We start from the raw sequence: 13,764 nt of genomic DNA, 5'->3' as shown, positions 1-13,764 counted from the left end.
GAAAGAAAACCTGGGAGCTTTGACTTCCTGGTGCAGTTATTTTGCCAGCCTGGGCACACAATGTGCAAAGAGATATCTCTCTCGGCACCTTTGGTTTGGGAGGAATCTTATTCTGAATGCAGTTTTGGCAGTCGGACTGGCAGTTTGAGTGCTGGGCTGAAAAAAGCAAACAACCCTTACCCCTGTCAAAGAAAGTCTGCAAGCTTTGGCTTTGTGGTGCAGTAGGTGTTTCAGCCTGGGCACTCCATGGGTAGCAAGAACTTTCTTTGTTGGCACCTTTGATGTCGGTGGAATATTTGTCTGTATGCAATTTTGGGAATTAGGCTCGCAGTATTGGTGCACAGCTGAAAAAACCAAACAATAGCCCTTCTCCCCAGAAAAGAAAATCTGGAAGCTTTGGCTTTCTGGTGCAGTTAGTGGACCAGGTTGGGGACTCCATGAGCAACAAGAGCTTTCTGTGCTGGCATCTTTGATGTGGGAGGAATCTTTGTTTGCATGCAATTTTGGGACTTCGGTTACCAGTTGGGAGGCAGACCTGAAAAATTCAACAACAGCTATTACGCCAGGCAAGAAAGACTGGAAGCTTTGGCTTTCTGGTGTACTTGGTGGGTCAGGCTATGCACTCCATGGACAGCAAGAGCTTTCTGTACTGGCACCTTTGGTGTGGGAGGAATCTTCATCTGTATGCAATTTTGGGAGTCAGGCTGGCAGTTGAAAGGAGAGGTTGAAAACAGGAAACAGCAGCCCTTATTCCCAGAAAAGAAAGACTGTAAGCTTTGCCTTTGTGTTGCAGTTGGTGTGTCAGCCTGGGGTCTCCATGATCATCAAGAGCTTTCTGTTCTGACACCTTTTTTCTGGGAGGAATCTTCTTTTGTATGCAATTTTGGGAGTCTAGCTGGACTGAAAACAGAAAACAACAGCCCTTATCCACAGGAAAGAAAGTCTGGTAGCTTTGGCTTTGTGGTGCAGTTGGTGTGTCAGCCTGGGGACTCTAAAAGCAGCAAGAGCTTTCTGTGCTGGGGCCTTTGTTGTCGGAGGAATCTTCATCCGTATGGAATTTGGGAGTCTAGCTGGCATTTTGGAGGCAGGGCTAAAAACAGGAAACAGCAGCCCTTATCACCAGGAAAGAAAGACTGGAAGCTTTGGATGGGGGTGAAGTTGGTTTGTCAGCCTGGGTACTCTATGGGCAGCAAGAACTTTCTGTGTTGGCACCTGTGGTGTAGGAGGAATCTTTTTTTGCATGCAATTTTGGGAGTCAGGCTGTCAATTGGGGGGTAGGTCTGAAAAAAGGAAACAACAGCCCTTATCGCCAGGACAGAAAGACTGGAAGCTTTGGCTTTGTGATGCAGTTGGTGGGCCAGGCTGGGCACTCCATGAACAGCAAGAACTTTCTGTGCTGGAAACTTTAGTCTGTGGGAGGAATCTTTGTATGTATGCAATTCTGGGATTTGGGCTGTCATTTTGAAGGCACGGTAAACAACAGTAAACAACAGTCCTAATCCCCAGGAAAGAAAAACTGGGGAAGCTTTGACTTTGTGGTGTAGTTTGTGGGCCAGTCTGGGGACTCCATGGGCAGCAAGAGTTTTCTGTGCTGGCGTCTTTGGTGTGGGAGGAATCTTCGTCCGTATGCAATTTTGAGTGTAGGGCTGGCATTTGGGAGGCAGTTCTGAAAACAGGAAAGAGCACTCCTTAATCCCAGGAAAGAAAGACTGGAAGCTTTGGCTTCATGGTGCTACTGGTGGGTCAGGCTGGGCACTCTATGGGCAGCAAGAGCTTTCTGTTCTGGAACCTTTGTTGTGGAAGGAATCTCTGTCCGTATGCAATTTTGGGAGTCGAGTTGTCAGTTGGGATTCAGGGCTGAAAAGAGGAAACAACAGCCTTTTTCCCTAGGAAAGAAATCCTGGAAGCTTTGGCTCTGTGGTGCAGTTTTTGTATCACGCTGGGGGCTCCTTGAGCAGCAAGAGCTTTCTGTTCTGACACCTTTTTTCTGGGAGGAATCTTCCTTTGTATGCAATTTTGGGAGTCTAGCTGGCTGTTGTGAGGCAGGACTGAAACCAGAAAACAACAACCCTTATCCAAAGGAAAGAAAGACTGGAAGATTTGGTTGTGTGGTGCAATTGGTGGACCAGCCTGGCGACTCCATGGGCAGCAAGAGCTTTCTGTGCTGGAAACTTTGGTGAGGGAGGAATCTTTGTTTGTATGCAATTTTGGGAGTCAGGCTGGCAGTTGGGAGGTAGGTCTGAAAACAGGAAACAGCAGCCCTTATCCTCAGGAAAGAAAAACTGGAAGCTTTGGCTCTGTGGTGCAGTTGGTGGGTCAGGCTGGGCACTCTATGGGCAGCAATAGCTTTCTGTGAAGGCAGCTTTGGTGTGGGAGGAATCTTCATCCGTATGCAATTTTGGGAGTCTGGATGGCAGCAGGGAAGCAGGTCTGAAAACATGAAACAACAGCCCTTATCCCCAGGAAATAAAGCCTGGAAGCTTTGGCTTGGTGGTGCAGTTGGTGGACTAGCCTGGGGACTCCTTGGACAGCAAGAGCTTTCTGTGCTGGCACCATTGGTATAAAAGGAATCTTTGTTTGTATGGAATTTTGGGATTCGGGCTGGCAGTTGTGAGGCAGGGATGAAAACAGGAAACAGCAACCCTTATTCAAATGAAAGAAAGCCTGGAAGCTTTGGCTCTGTGGTGCAGTTGGTGGACCAGGCTGGTCACTCCATGAACAGCAAGAGCTTTCTGTGCAGGCACCTTTGTTCTGGGAGGAATCTTCATCCATATGTAATTTTGGGAATAGAGCTGATAGCTGGAAGGCAGGTCTGAAAACAGGAAACATCAGCCCGTATTCAAATGAAAGAAAGCCTGGAAGCTTTGGCTTTGTGGTGCAGTTGGTGGGTCAGGCTGGGCACTCTATGGGCAGCAAGAGCTTTCTGTGCTGGCATCTTTGCTATGGAAGGAATCTTTGTCCATATGCAATTTTGGGAGTCTGGCTGGCATTTGGGAAGCAGGACTGAAAACAGGAATCATCAACTCTTATCTCCCGGAAAGAAAGCCCGGAAGCTTTGGCTTTATGGTTCAGTTGTTGAACCAGCCTGGGGAGTCTGTGGGCAGCACGAACTTTCTCTTCGTGTATCTTTGGTGTGGGAGGAATCTTTGTTTGTAAGCAATTTTGGGAGTCTGGCTGACATTTGGGAGGTAGGGCTGAAAAAAGGAAACAACAGCCCTTATCTCCAGGAAAGAAAGCCCAGAAACTTTGGTATTGTGGTGAAGTTGGTTTGTCAGGCTCGGTACTCTATTGGCAGCAAGAGCTTTCTGTGAAGACACCGTTGGTGTAGGAGGAATCTTTGTCCGTATACAATTTTGGGAGTCGGGCTGGCAGGTGGGAGTCAGGGCTGAAAACAGGAAACAATAGCCCTTCTCGCCAGGACAGAAGGCCTGAAAGCTTTGACTTTGTGCTGCACTTGGGTTTGTCAGCCTGGGCACTCCATGGACAGCAAGAGCTTTCTGTGCTGGCACTTTTGTTGTGGGAGGAATCTTTGTCCGTATGCAATTTTGGGAATAGGGCTGGCAGTTGGGAGGTAGGTCTCAAAACAGGAAAGAGCATCACTTATCCCCAGGAAAGAAAGCCTGGAAGCTTTGGTTTTGTGGTGCAATTGGTGGGCAGGTTGGGCACTCCATGAGCAGCAAGAGCTTTCTGTGCTAGAAACTTTAGTCTGTGAGGTATCTTTGTTTCTATGCAATTCTGGGAGTCGGGCTGTCATTTTGAAGGCATGGTAAAAACCAGAAATCAATGGCCCTTATCGCCAGGAAAGAAAGCCTGGAAGCTTTGGCTTTGTGGTGCAGTTATTGGGTCATGCTGGGCACTCCATGGGCAGCAAGAGCTTTCTGTTCTGGCACCTTTGGTGTGGAAGGAATCTTCGTCTGTATGCAATTTTGGGGGTAGGGCTGGCAGTTGGGAGGCAGGGCTGAAAACAGGAAACAGCAGGCCTTAATCCCAGGAAAGAAAGTTTGGAAGCTTTGACTTTGTGGTGAAGTTATTTTGTCAGCCTGGGTACTCTATTGGCAGGAAGAGCTTTCTATTCTGGCATCTTTAGTGTGGGAGTAATCTTAGTCCGTATGCAATTTTGGGAGTCAGACTGTCAGTTAGGAGTCAAAGCTCAAAACAGGAAACAACAGCCTTTATCCCCAGGAACGAAAGCCTGGAAGCTTTGGCTTTGTGGTGCTATTGATGGGTCAGGCTGGGCACTCTATGGGCAGCAAGAGCTTTCTGTTCTGGTACCTTTGGTGTGGAAGGAATCTTTGTCCATATGCAATTTTGGGAGTCAGGCTGGCATTTTGGAGGTAGGGCTGAAAACAGGAATCATCAACCTTTCTCTCCCGGAAAGAAAGCCTGGAAGCTTTGGCTTTGTGGTGCAGTTTTTGAGTCAGCCTGGGGACTCCGTGGGCAACATGAACTTTCTCTCCATGTATCTTTAGTGTGATACATTTGTGTGATACATTTGTGATACATTTGTATCTTTGGTGTGATACATTTGTGATACATTTGTGTCGCTGTTGCCACCGGGGACCCTTAGAGCCTGGGCGCTGTGACTCGGCCCGGCGGCAGGTAGACCTGTGTCTGGCGGGAGGACTTAGAGCCTGGGCGCCGTGGCTCAGTCCGGTGGTGGGTAGACCTGTCCCGGCAGGGACCCTTAGAGCCGGAGTGCTGTGGCTCGGCCCGGTGGCAAGTAGACCTGGTCTCTGAGCCCCGTGGGTAGAGCTCTTGTCCAGGTCCGGCAGCTAGAGCCGGTCCGAGGGCTCAGCGAGGGCCCTTGGCGTGCGCCGAAGCGCTGCAACGTCCAACCGGTGCTCCGAGCGCGACACCGAATTCACGGGCGAGCAGACGGCGTGTAACTGCTATATCCGTTGATTGGCATGCCGGCATGCCCTTCCGGACCTGCCCTGACCTCCCTGATTTCCCACAGTTCTTAGCGAGTCCTTCCAGCGGGCATACTCCGTTAAGTACTCTCTCGGGGGGCTTACTGTGAAGACTCCATCTCCCGTGGCCCTTTGCGGCAGACTTCCTCTCTGGCGTTAAGGCTTTCCCCTGCCCTGAGGGTGAAAGAAGAAATGTTCTCTGTGGGGCGGGGAAACAGGGGGAGTAACTTGGACTCTGCCTAGGTGGCATGGCTGTGGCTGCCTCAGCTCAGCTGCAGAGGTGCGCAGTGGGTAGAGTTGTCATCTGTGCCCAGCGGGTAGACCTCTTGTCCAAACCCAGCGGGTAGACCTGGTTTCCCAGGGCAGTGGGTAGAGCTGCTCTCTGGGCTCATCGGCTAGCCCCGCTCTCCGAGTCGGGCGGCTAGAGCGGGTTCCAAGCGCTTAGCCGAGGCCCTTGGCGGGCACCAAGCTGCTGTGCTCTCTGCCCGGGGCTCCGAGTGGGAAAGAAACAGCATTGTCTGCAGTGCAGGTAAAGAGGGGGAGTAGCTTGGACTCGGAGTACTCAGGAATACTCGGTGGGAGTAACTATGACTCTCTTAAGGGAGTATAGTTACTGACTGGGCTAAGCTGCAGAGGTCGCACCTCCTCGTGGTCCCACTGGATGCCCATTTAAGGGTAACTAAGTCGACCTCTGCCCCAGTTCAGAGGAGGGGTTGCACACCTCTCTCTAGCTATCGTTTGGAGTCACTACCCAGCGATAGTAATTTAACAATAGTGATACAAAGATTTTTTGGTATTAACTTACAAGAGTTAATACCCGGTGCCTTGCCCACGGGTTAAAAGTTGGGCACAGGTTAACAGGTATTGAGGGGTGCCGTTAACCTTGTTCTCCCTCTCTTGGACTGACAAACTACTGAACTTGACAAAATGGGCCGATTGCTAAGACTAATGCATGTAACAACTGCTACACAAACCGATCCCAAGGCTTGGAGAGCTGTCTTAGTCGAATTAAATGAGACATCAACTCCCCCAATAGTAACATGAGATGAGGTTGAATTGCAACAACTAGAATTGGCTGGCTCTAATCAGACCGAGAGCTGGCAGGCAATTCAATCTCTAAAACAGGGAGATAATTTGGCAACATTACCAGAACCTTATGAGTCATTAACACCTGACTCAGTCAGGGAAAATGAAAACAATATCTCTGACAATGATAATGAAAGCAACAGAGGTGAGGATGATTCATTTATCCTCACAACCGAATCCACCTTAGACTCCCAGAAAGACCAAATGCCAGAGGAAATACCACTGGTAAAACTACCGGACAAAAATCCACCTTGTCCATGTTGTAAGATCAAAATATCGGGAGTACAGAGGCTTGTAGACCATCTTCTTAGAGTGCATGGAAAAAGAAAGATCATTTTCCAATGCAGTAAATGTGGTCTGCAAAGTGATAATTATCGCTCTACTGTCGGTCACTGTCCATTGTGCAAAGGTCCTAAAAAGGCTGTTACACCTGGAAAATGGGTTTGTGAGGACTGTGGGAGGAGCTTCCAATTAAAAATTAGCCTGGGACAGCATAAAAACCTGACTCACCCAGAAACTAGAAATCAGGAAAGGATTGCTGCAACTCACCCTAAAGCGAGAACAGCTCAGGAATCATCTCGTAAGTGTTGGTCAAAAGAGGAGGAAGAACTATTGGAGGAACTGGTAAAACGATATGAGGGAGAGAGATACATCAATAAGCTAATCGCGGAACATATTCCATCTAAGACATTTAAACAAATCAGTGATAAAAGGCGGTATATGATCCCTTTACAAAGAGAAAGGGAAGATCAGGTAGCATACGTACAGGTAGAGAAAAGAAAGGAACACCTAACAAACACAAAAACACCGAGCCCGGATCAGTTGAGAGCACACTATATGGCAATGATTGCAAAAGGGATAAGATCAAGAAAGATGATCAACTATCCAAGGGCTTTCCAGGAAATTGTTGGGGGGAGAACAGATACCCATGCAATAGTTAACAGTATAATGAAAGAATGGTATGGGCACCTAGAAGCAAGGTGTCGAATAGATAAAACATCAAATATGAAACCAAAAAGAGGTCAAAACCAGGATACACAAAGTAAGAGGAAAATAGCAAAATGGATGAAAAAGAGAGCGATAAAAAGGGGACAATATTTAAGATTTCAAAAATTATTTTACAAAGACTGAGGAAAATTGGCAAGAATAATCCTCGATGATATTGAATCTGTGAAATGCGAAATACTACTCCCAGAGATATATTCTGTATTTAAATCGAGATGGGAAACAACTGGAGAGTTTAAAGATCTTGGAAATTATCGATCTAAAGGAATGGCTGATAACGCTTTCAAAGCCATGATTACAGAAAAAGAAATTATTAAAAACATCAATGAGATAAATAAAAAGGCAGCTCCTGGGCCAGATGGGATCACGATAAGAGATCTAACTAAAATGGATCCCAAATACTCACAAACAACTGAAATTTTTAACTTATGACTAACATCTGGGAAAATACCGGATATGATATGGGGATGCCGAACCATATTAATACCTAAGTCAACTAAGCCAGATCATCTTAATGACATCAACAATTGGAGACCCATCACCATCAGGTTGGTAATTTTAAGACTATTCTCAAGAATATTGACGACTAGATTAGCAAAGGCGTGCCCCATAAATCCTAGACAAAGAGGATTCATAAAATCACCAGGCTGCTCTGAAAATCTAAAACTATTACAACTTCTCATAAAGAATGCTAAAAGAGAACATAAAGAACAGGGAGTGGTGTTTGTAGACATTGTGAAGGCCTTCGACACCGTGAACCATCAGCATATCATCACAGGCTTAAAACAAAAGGGTGTAGATGTTCACATTATTAATTTGATTAGAAATATGTACGAAAATATCTACACTCAAATTGACACTAAAAAGGAACAATCAGATCCGATCCAAATAAAAGTGGGAGTTAAACAAGGGGACCCTATGTCTCCACTATTATTTAATTTGGCTCTGGACCCTTTATTATGTGAATTAGAACAATACGGAAAAGGGTTCCATCATAGGAATAGCTCGATCACTGCCATGGCTTTTGCCGATGATCTGGTCTTACTTAGTGGATCCTGGGAAGGTATGAAGAAAAACCTTGAGATTCTTGAGACATTTTGCGATCTGACCGGTCTCAAGACGCAAGGGGAAAAATGTCATGGTTTTTTCATCAAACCCACTAGAGATGCATATACCATCAATGATTGTCCCCCATGGACCATAGGCAGTACACCCCTCAATATGGTTTGTCCTGGTAGCTGTGAGAAGTATTTGGACCTTCAAATTGATCCTTGGGTGCAAATAGCCAAGCCAGATTTGTCATCCAGAATAGAAACATGGCTAAACCGCATTAGCGAAGCACCACTCAAACCACTACAGAGAGTGGACATTTTAAAACATACGCGATCCCTCGAGTAATATATCTAACTGATCACACAGAGATAAAAACTGGATTTTTAGAAGCCCTAGATCTAAAAATTAGGGCTACTGTCAAGAAATGGTTACACCTACCGACCAACACTTGTGATGCCATCCTATACTCCAGCATGAAGGATGGTGGACTAGGTATTACCAAACTACAGGCACTGATCCCTAGTATACAAACCAGAAGACTACATAGGCTGGCACAATGTTCTGATGACACTTTAAGGGCTGTGTTGCAGGAGGAAAACATCATGCAGATATATGAGAAACTGTGGACAACAATGGGAGGAGATAAAGATAAGATCCCAAACATCTGGACAACTAAACCAACAGTGGAGATATCAAATTTGGGTGAGGAAGATACATCAGAATGGGAAGTAAGTACACCAAGAAACATATACCCACGGTCTTGTAGTTGGAAGAAAAAGGAGTTCCAAAAACGGACCCAATTACAGTCCCAAGGTATTGGAATTACCAACTTTGAAGGGGATACGATTAGTAACAACTGGATGAAGAACTATAGAGGTATACCCCACAGGAAGCTCCTGACAGCTCTGCAGTTGAGGGCGAATGTCTATCCCACTAGAGAATATCTAGCGAGAGGACAGAAGGAAGGATGCATCAGCTCCTGTAGACATTGCCAAGCCGGGAACGACTCCTGTGCTCAAATCATCGGGCAATGCCCAGTTGTTAAAGATGCCAGGATAAAGCACCATAATTACATCTGTGGCATGCTGTCAGAGGAGGTGAAAAAGAAAGACTGGGTCGTCTATCAGGAACCTAACATAAGGGACAAAGATGGGGAGCTGTTTAAACCTGACCTCATCTTCGTAAAGGAAAAACAGACTCTTGTCATGGATGTGACAGTGAGATATGAAGCAGATAACACCATGCTAGAGAAAGCAGAAAAAGAAAAAGTAAAGAAATATCAACATCTGGAAAAAGAGGTCCAAGAATTGACCAACACAGACAAAGTCACCTTTATGGGCTTCCCCCTTGGAGCGAGGGGTAAATGGTATAATAAAAATTTTGATCTTTTGCAGACTCTGGGTTTATCAGCCTCAAAGTGGGAAAGGACAGCCCAAGCGTTGGCGTCCAGAACCCTCCTCACCTCTGTTGACATCGTGCATATGTTTTCAAGTAAAAGTTCACACAGCTCTGTAAGTTAACCTTTTGTTGTTATCTATCTTTTACAATTCACTGTTTTTTACTCTGGTATTGGTTTTTATCGTCTTTTACTGGTTTTATTGATGTTATTAGTTTTTACTTGTAGTGTATTATATTTTACTGTTATTAAAGCTGTGTTATCTGTTGTGACCCTATACTCCAAAAGTGGCGACTCTCGTAATGATTACTTCCAGCGCTCACTGGACATGACGATGGTGGACAGACCACCCCTAACCCGGAAAAGGTACACACACTTTGTGTGTGTTCGTTTAATGGCACGGTGGCGACTGACTGGGCTCGGCCGCAGGTGTACCAGCGGGTAGAGCTGCTCTCCGAGCCCGGTGGGTAGACCTGGTTTTGGAGCTCAGCGGGGAAAGTCACTGTCTGTGCTCAGCGGGTAGACCTGGTGTCCAATCACGGCGGGTAGACCTGGTGTCCGAGCCCGGCGGGTAGACCTGGTGTCCGAGTTTTTTCGAGTCGACCAGTCTCCCCACTTGAGTGCAGGCGGTCTCGTGTCCCACCAGGTGATGGCGAACATCAGGTCTACCCGGTTCCGGGGCCGACCGCTGCGGCCGCAGATGGCAACCTGTGCCCCTGCAGCGTCCCAGCGCAGGGCGACCAGGTCTACCCAGGGGACTTAGAGCTGAAGCTCCGGAGCTGGCCTTAACGGCGAGTAGACCCGTTGCCGGTGTGGGAACTTAGAGCCAGAGTGCCCGGGCTCGCCCCGCCAGGCTACCCGCCCAGCAGCGGGTAGACCTGGTCTCCGACCCCTGGTCTCCAAACCCCGTGCATAGAGCTCTTGTCCAGATCTGGCAACTTGCCTGTCGCCCCGGTCGGCGGCCGCGGCCACGGTGAACTCGTGCGGTGGCAACCGAGGGGGCGTCATCCCCCCCGGCCGAGCGTCGCCTGCCTTCCGCCGGGCGCGTGCCCGCCGAAAGGGGTCAAGGGCGCCAAGCGGCGGCGGTGGTACTGGCAGGGCCTCCGCGCCAGCGGCGGCAGTGGGCCATCGTCCGACCGGCCTCGGGTGCTGCCGACGCCGGCTCATCACCAGAAATCCACCCCTGGAACTACCCATCTTTCAGCTCCAGGGGGGGAAGGGCCTCTCAAACCACGACACCCTGTTTGAAGATCAACAGGGGACTGGGAGACACAGAATCCACCTCAAGAAGTGGGACACAGGTGTCTGAGCCAACCTGGGAAGGTGGGATTTCAACTAGGGAAGACATGGGAAGGGCAGAGTTCTGCAGACCACCCAGGCAGCAAGACAAGGCTCCAGTGGGGAAACTTCCAGGAAGTTTCCCTTCAGCAACCCAGCGAGTGGCCCCAAAGCCTGACAAGGGAGTGTCCTCTTGCAGCCCTCCTGGCAAACAGACCCTCTCCAACACCTCAGTGAAGTGCCTGGAGAGCAAAGCACAAGGTAGGGAAACAAACACAGAGGTTTAGAGATCCTGTGCAGCTGGGAGGCTTGGATCTCCCAGAGAGATGGCGGGATGGCTCCAGGGTTGGAGTGTTGTCATGAACGGCTCCACGGTCTTTAGCAAAACAGGCCAGGAAGGGGAGCGGTGGAGTTGCCACTTCTGGAATAGAAAACCAGCCCTGAGGAATCTCTGACCCAGGAGAGCAGTGAAAAGAGCTGGTGGAAGAAAGACTTTCCCTGTGGTCAAGGAGGATTTGGGTTGAGATCTCCTGGGTAAATTTGTCATCCACAAGTCCATGGGCCCTGTCAGATGCATTTGGGAGCACTGAGGGAGCTGCTGGACACCACTGGGTGGCCATTCCTACCCTCAGGAGAGGGCCTGAGGGCTGGATGAAATCCAGTGTCATCCCACTCTTCCAAAAGGGCAAGAAGGACCCAGGGAGCTTCAGGCCAGTTAGCTCCACCTCCATCTCTGGACAGGGGCTGGAATGACTCATCCTGGAGGCCGTTTCTGAGCACGTGGATGACAAGAAAGGGATCAGGAGTGGTCAGCATGGATTCACCAAGGGGCAGTCTTGCTTGACCCACCTGATTGCCATCTAGGATGGGGCAGCTGCCTGACTGGCTGAGAGCAGAGCTGTGGGTATTGTGTGCCTGGAGTTCAGCAAGGCTTTGGGCACTCACCCCACCTCTGGGCTCCAGTTTGTCCTGAGGGCAACAAGGGAGCCCCAGGTGTGTGGGGTGCCCCAGGACCTGCCCTTCCCTGTCCCGCCAGCTCTGCCCTCCTCTGCCAGGCTTGGAGGTTCATTCCACTTCAGATCCAGATGTACCTCTTTGCCAGGACCCCCCCACTGCTCCTGGGCAGGATCACACAAGCTTCTGTACCTCATTTCTGCCCAGAAGCACTTTCCCCAAGGACCCCATTGCTTTCTCCCTGGCTCCCAGTACATCCCCGTGCACCGCAGTGTGTCTCTAAGTCTACCTTTGTCCCCAGCCCCCTGTGGTTGAGAAGGTGGTGGGTCTTGTGCATGAGAAACACCTGGCTCCCTCTCTGGATGCCTAAGGTGAACAGCCTGGGAGGGTTTCCTCCCCCACAAAGGGTCCTGGGGGGACCCTGTGGGATCCCTAAGCCCTCTCTGGTAGGCCTGGCAGGGCTTGGGGACAGGAGAGTGACATGGACGTGGCTTTCCTTGACGGAGGATGTCCTTGATGTCCTGGGGTGCTGGGCAGAGCTGCCCCCAGGCCTTTTTCTTGCACTCGGTGGTCTGTCGGGATCCCCAGGGTCACCTTGAGGACGGGGGGGGCTCACATTTCCTGCAGACTCCCAGCATCACCATGAGAGCTGGGAGTGACTCTGGGAGGTCTGGGGACATTCCAGGGTGAGGAGCTCTGGGTGCCCCATGGATCTCAGGATCCAAGTCCTGTCCAGAACTCCAATTCCCTTCTCCTGACCCACGTCCCTGCAGAGAGACGGGGTTGGGACAAGGTCCCTCTCATGTCCCAGCGGACACCAGATGTGACATTTGGGCTCTGTCTTTCAGGACTGGAACTGGTGGTGACACTTGTGTCATGTCTCCCCCTAGCGGCATGAGGAGATGATGATCCCTGGAGGACCCTCCCGATTCCCTTGGAGCCCTGGGCCATTTCCCCTGAACGGTCAATAAACTCCTTCAGCAAAGCTACTCTCCCTGTTCTTGTGTGTAACTGTTTCCATGTGTGTTCCCATATCCCCGTCCCCTCCCCTCTCCAGCCCCTGCACACAGGGTGCCTCTCTGGCCGCATGCCCTGCCGTGAGCACAGAGGCTCAGATGGCTCCTGGGGGTCTCTGCACACAAGATCCCCTTCACTCCCATCATGGGCACATCAAGCAGAGCAGGTTAGGGCACTCTGAGCCTCCCTCCTCCTCCTGAGGGTGGGAGAGGTGAGGGGCACATGAGGCAGGCCCTGGAGAACCTGGGGTTTTGGGAATACAGTGGGAAACAGGGTCTGACTGGGGCTGTCCAAGCACTATCCCCAAAGAGCACTGGTTGGTGTCAGGGCAGGAGAGGATCACAGACAATCAGCCTGGACCCCCGGGTCCTTCACTGTGCTGTGGCAGGGACAGGAAAGGGTGTACAAGGAGCCAGTGGGATGTAAAATACTCCCAGATATCAATACAGGCTGCAGGAATGAAGGGATCAAGAGCCGTCCTGCATAAAAGGGCATGGGAATATTTGCGGATGAAAAATGGGATGTGTGTCAGCAATGTGAGAAACCCCCTGTGTCCTGGGCTTATCCCACAGGGTGGGTAGCAGGTGTGTGTGTGGGGGGGGTGTCTGTCCCTCTGCTGCACTCAAGTGAGATCCCACCTGCAGTGCTACCTCCAGCTCTGGGGTCCTCTGGGTGTCTGCAACATTGCAGCTGTCAGGTCACGCCTGGGTCTCCTGCCTCTGCCTGATCCCCCTACCCATCAACTAGAAAAAAATACCTCACAACAGACTGCAAAGCCAAAGCCAAAAGCTGGCGAGCACCCAGCACCGTCAGGGTCTACCGCCTCTACCAGATCCCCCACAGCCAGGTTTTGCGATGGGGGCTATGTAGGGTACGAGGGGGAGTTTGAGTAAGTGTGCACGTTGGAGGAAGGGCAGTGGCTCACCGTGAGCACGACAAGAGTGTTGTGGGCCCAAAGGAATAAAAAGAAACTTTTATAGAATTTTTATTTCCAAATAAGAGATTTCTTTCCCACGAAAATCAAATTTAAATTTGTTTTAAAGATTATTTCTGTTGACAATTTTT

General features: G+C 49.6%; 1 long non-coding RNA gene across 1 annotated transcript; it reads right to left on the bottom strand.

Moving 5' to 3' along the window:
- Nucleotides 1-4,915: 4,915 nt before the first annotated feature.
- Nucleotides 4,916-8,214, bottom strand: LOC116781690. The gene is made up of 3 exons (XR_004354943.1): nt 7,862-8,214; nt 5,632-5,637; nt 4,916-5,462 (listed from the first exon to the last, which is right to left on the bottom strand). It is a non-coding gene; the product is annotated as an uncharacterized LOC116781690 (long non-coding RNA).
- Nucleotides 8,215-13,764: the final 5,550 nt, after the last annotated feature.

Source organism: Chiroxiphia lanceolata, unplaced genomic scaffold (genome assembly GCF_009829145.1).
Source record: "Chiroxiphia lanceolata isolate bChiLan1 unplaced genomic scaffold, bChiLan1.pri scaffold_53_arrow_ctg1, whole genome shotgun sequence".
Lineage (NCBI taxonomy): Eukaryota > Metazoa > Chordata > Aves > Passeriformes > Pipridae > Chiroxiphia > Chiroxiphia lanceolata.
Note: the sequence above shows the minus strand (reverse complement) of the source record. Positions and strands in the feature narration are given on the sequence as shown.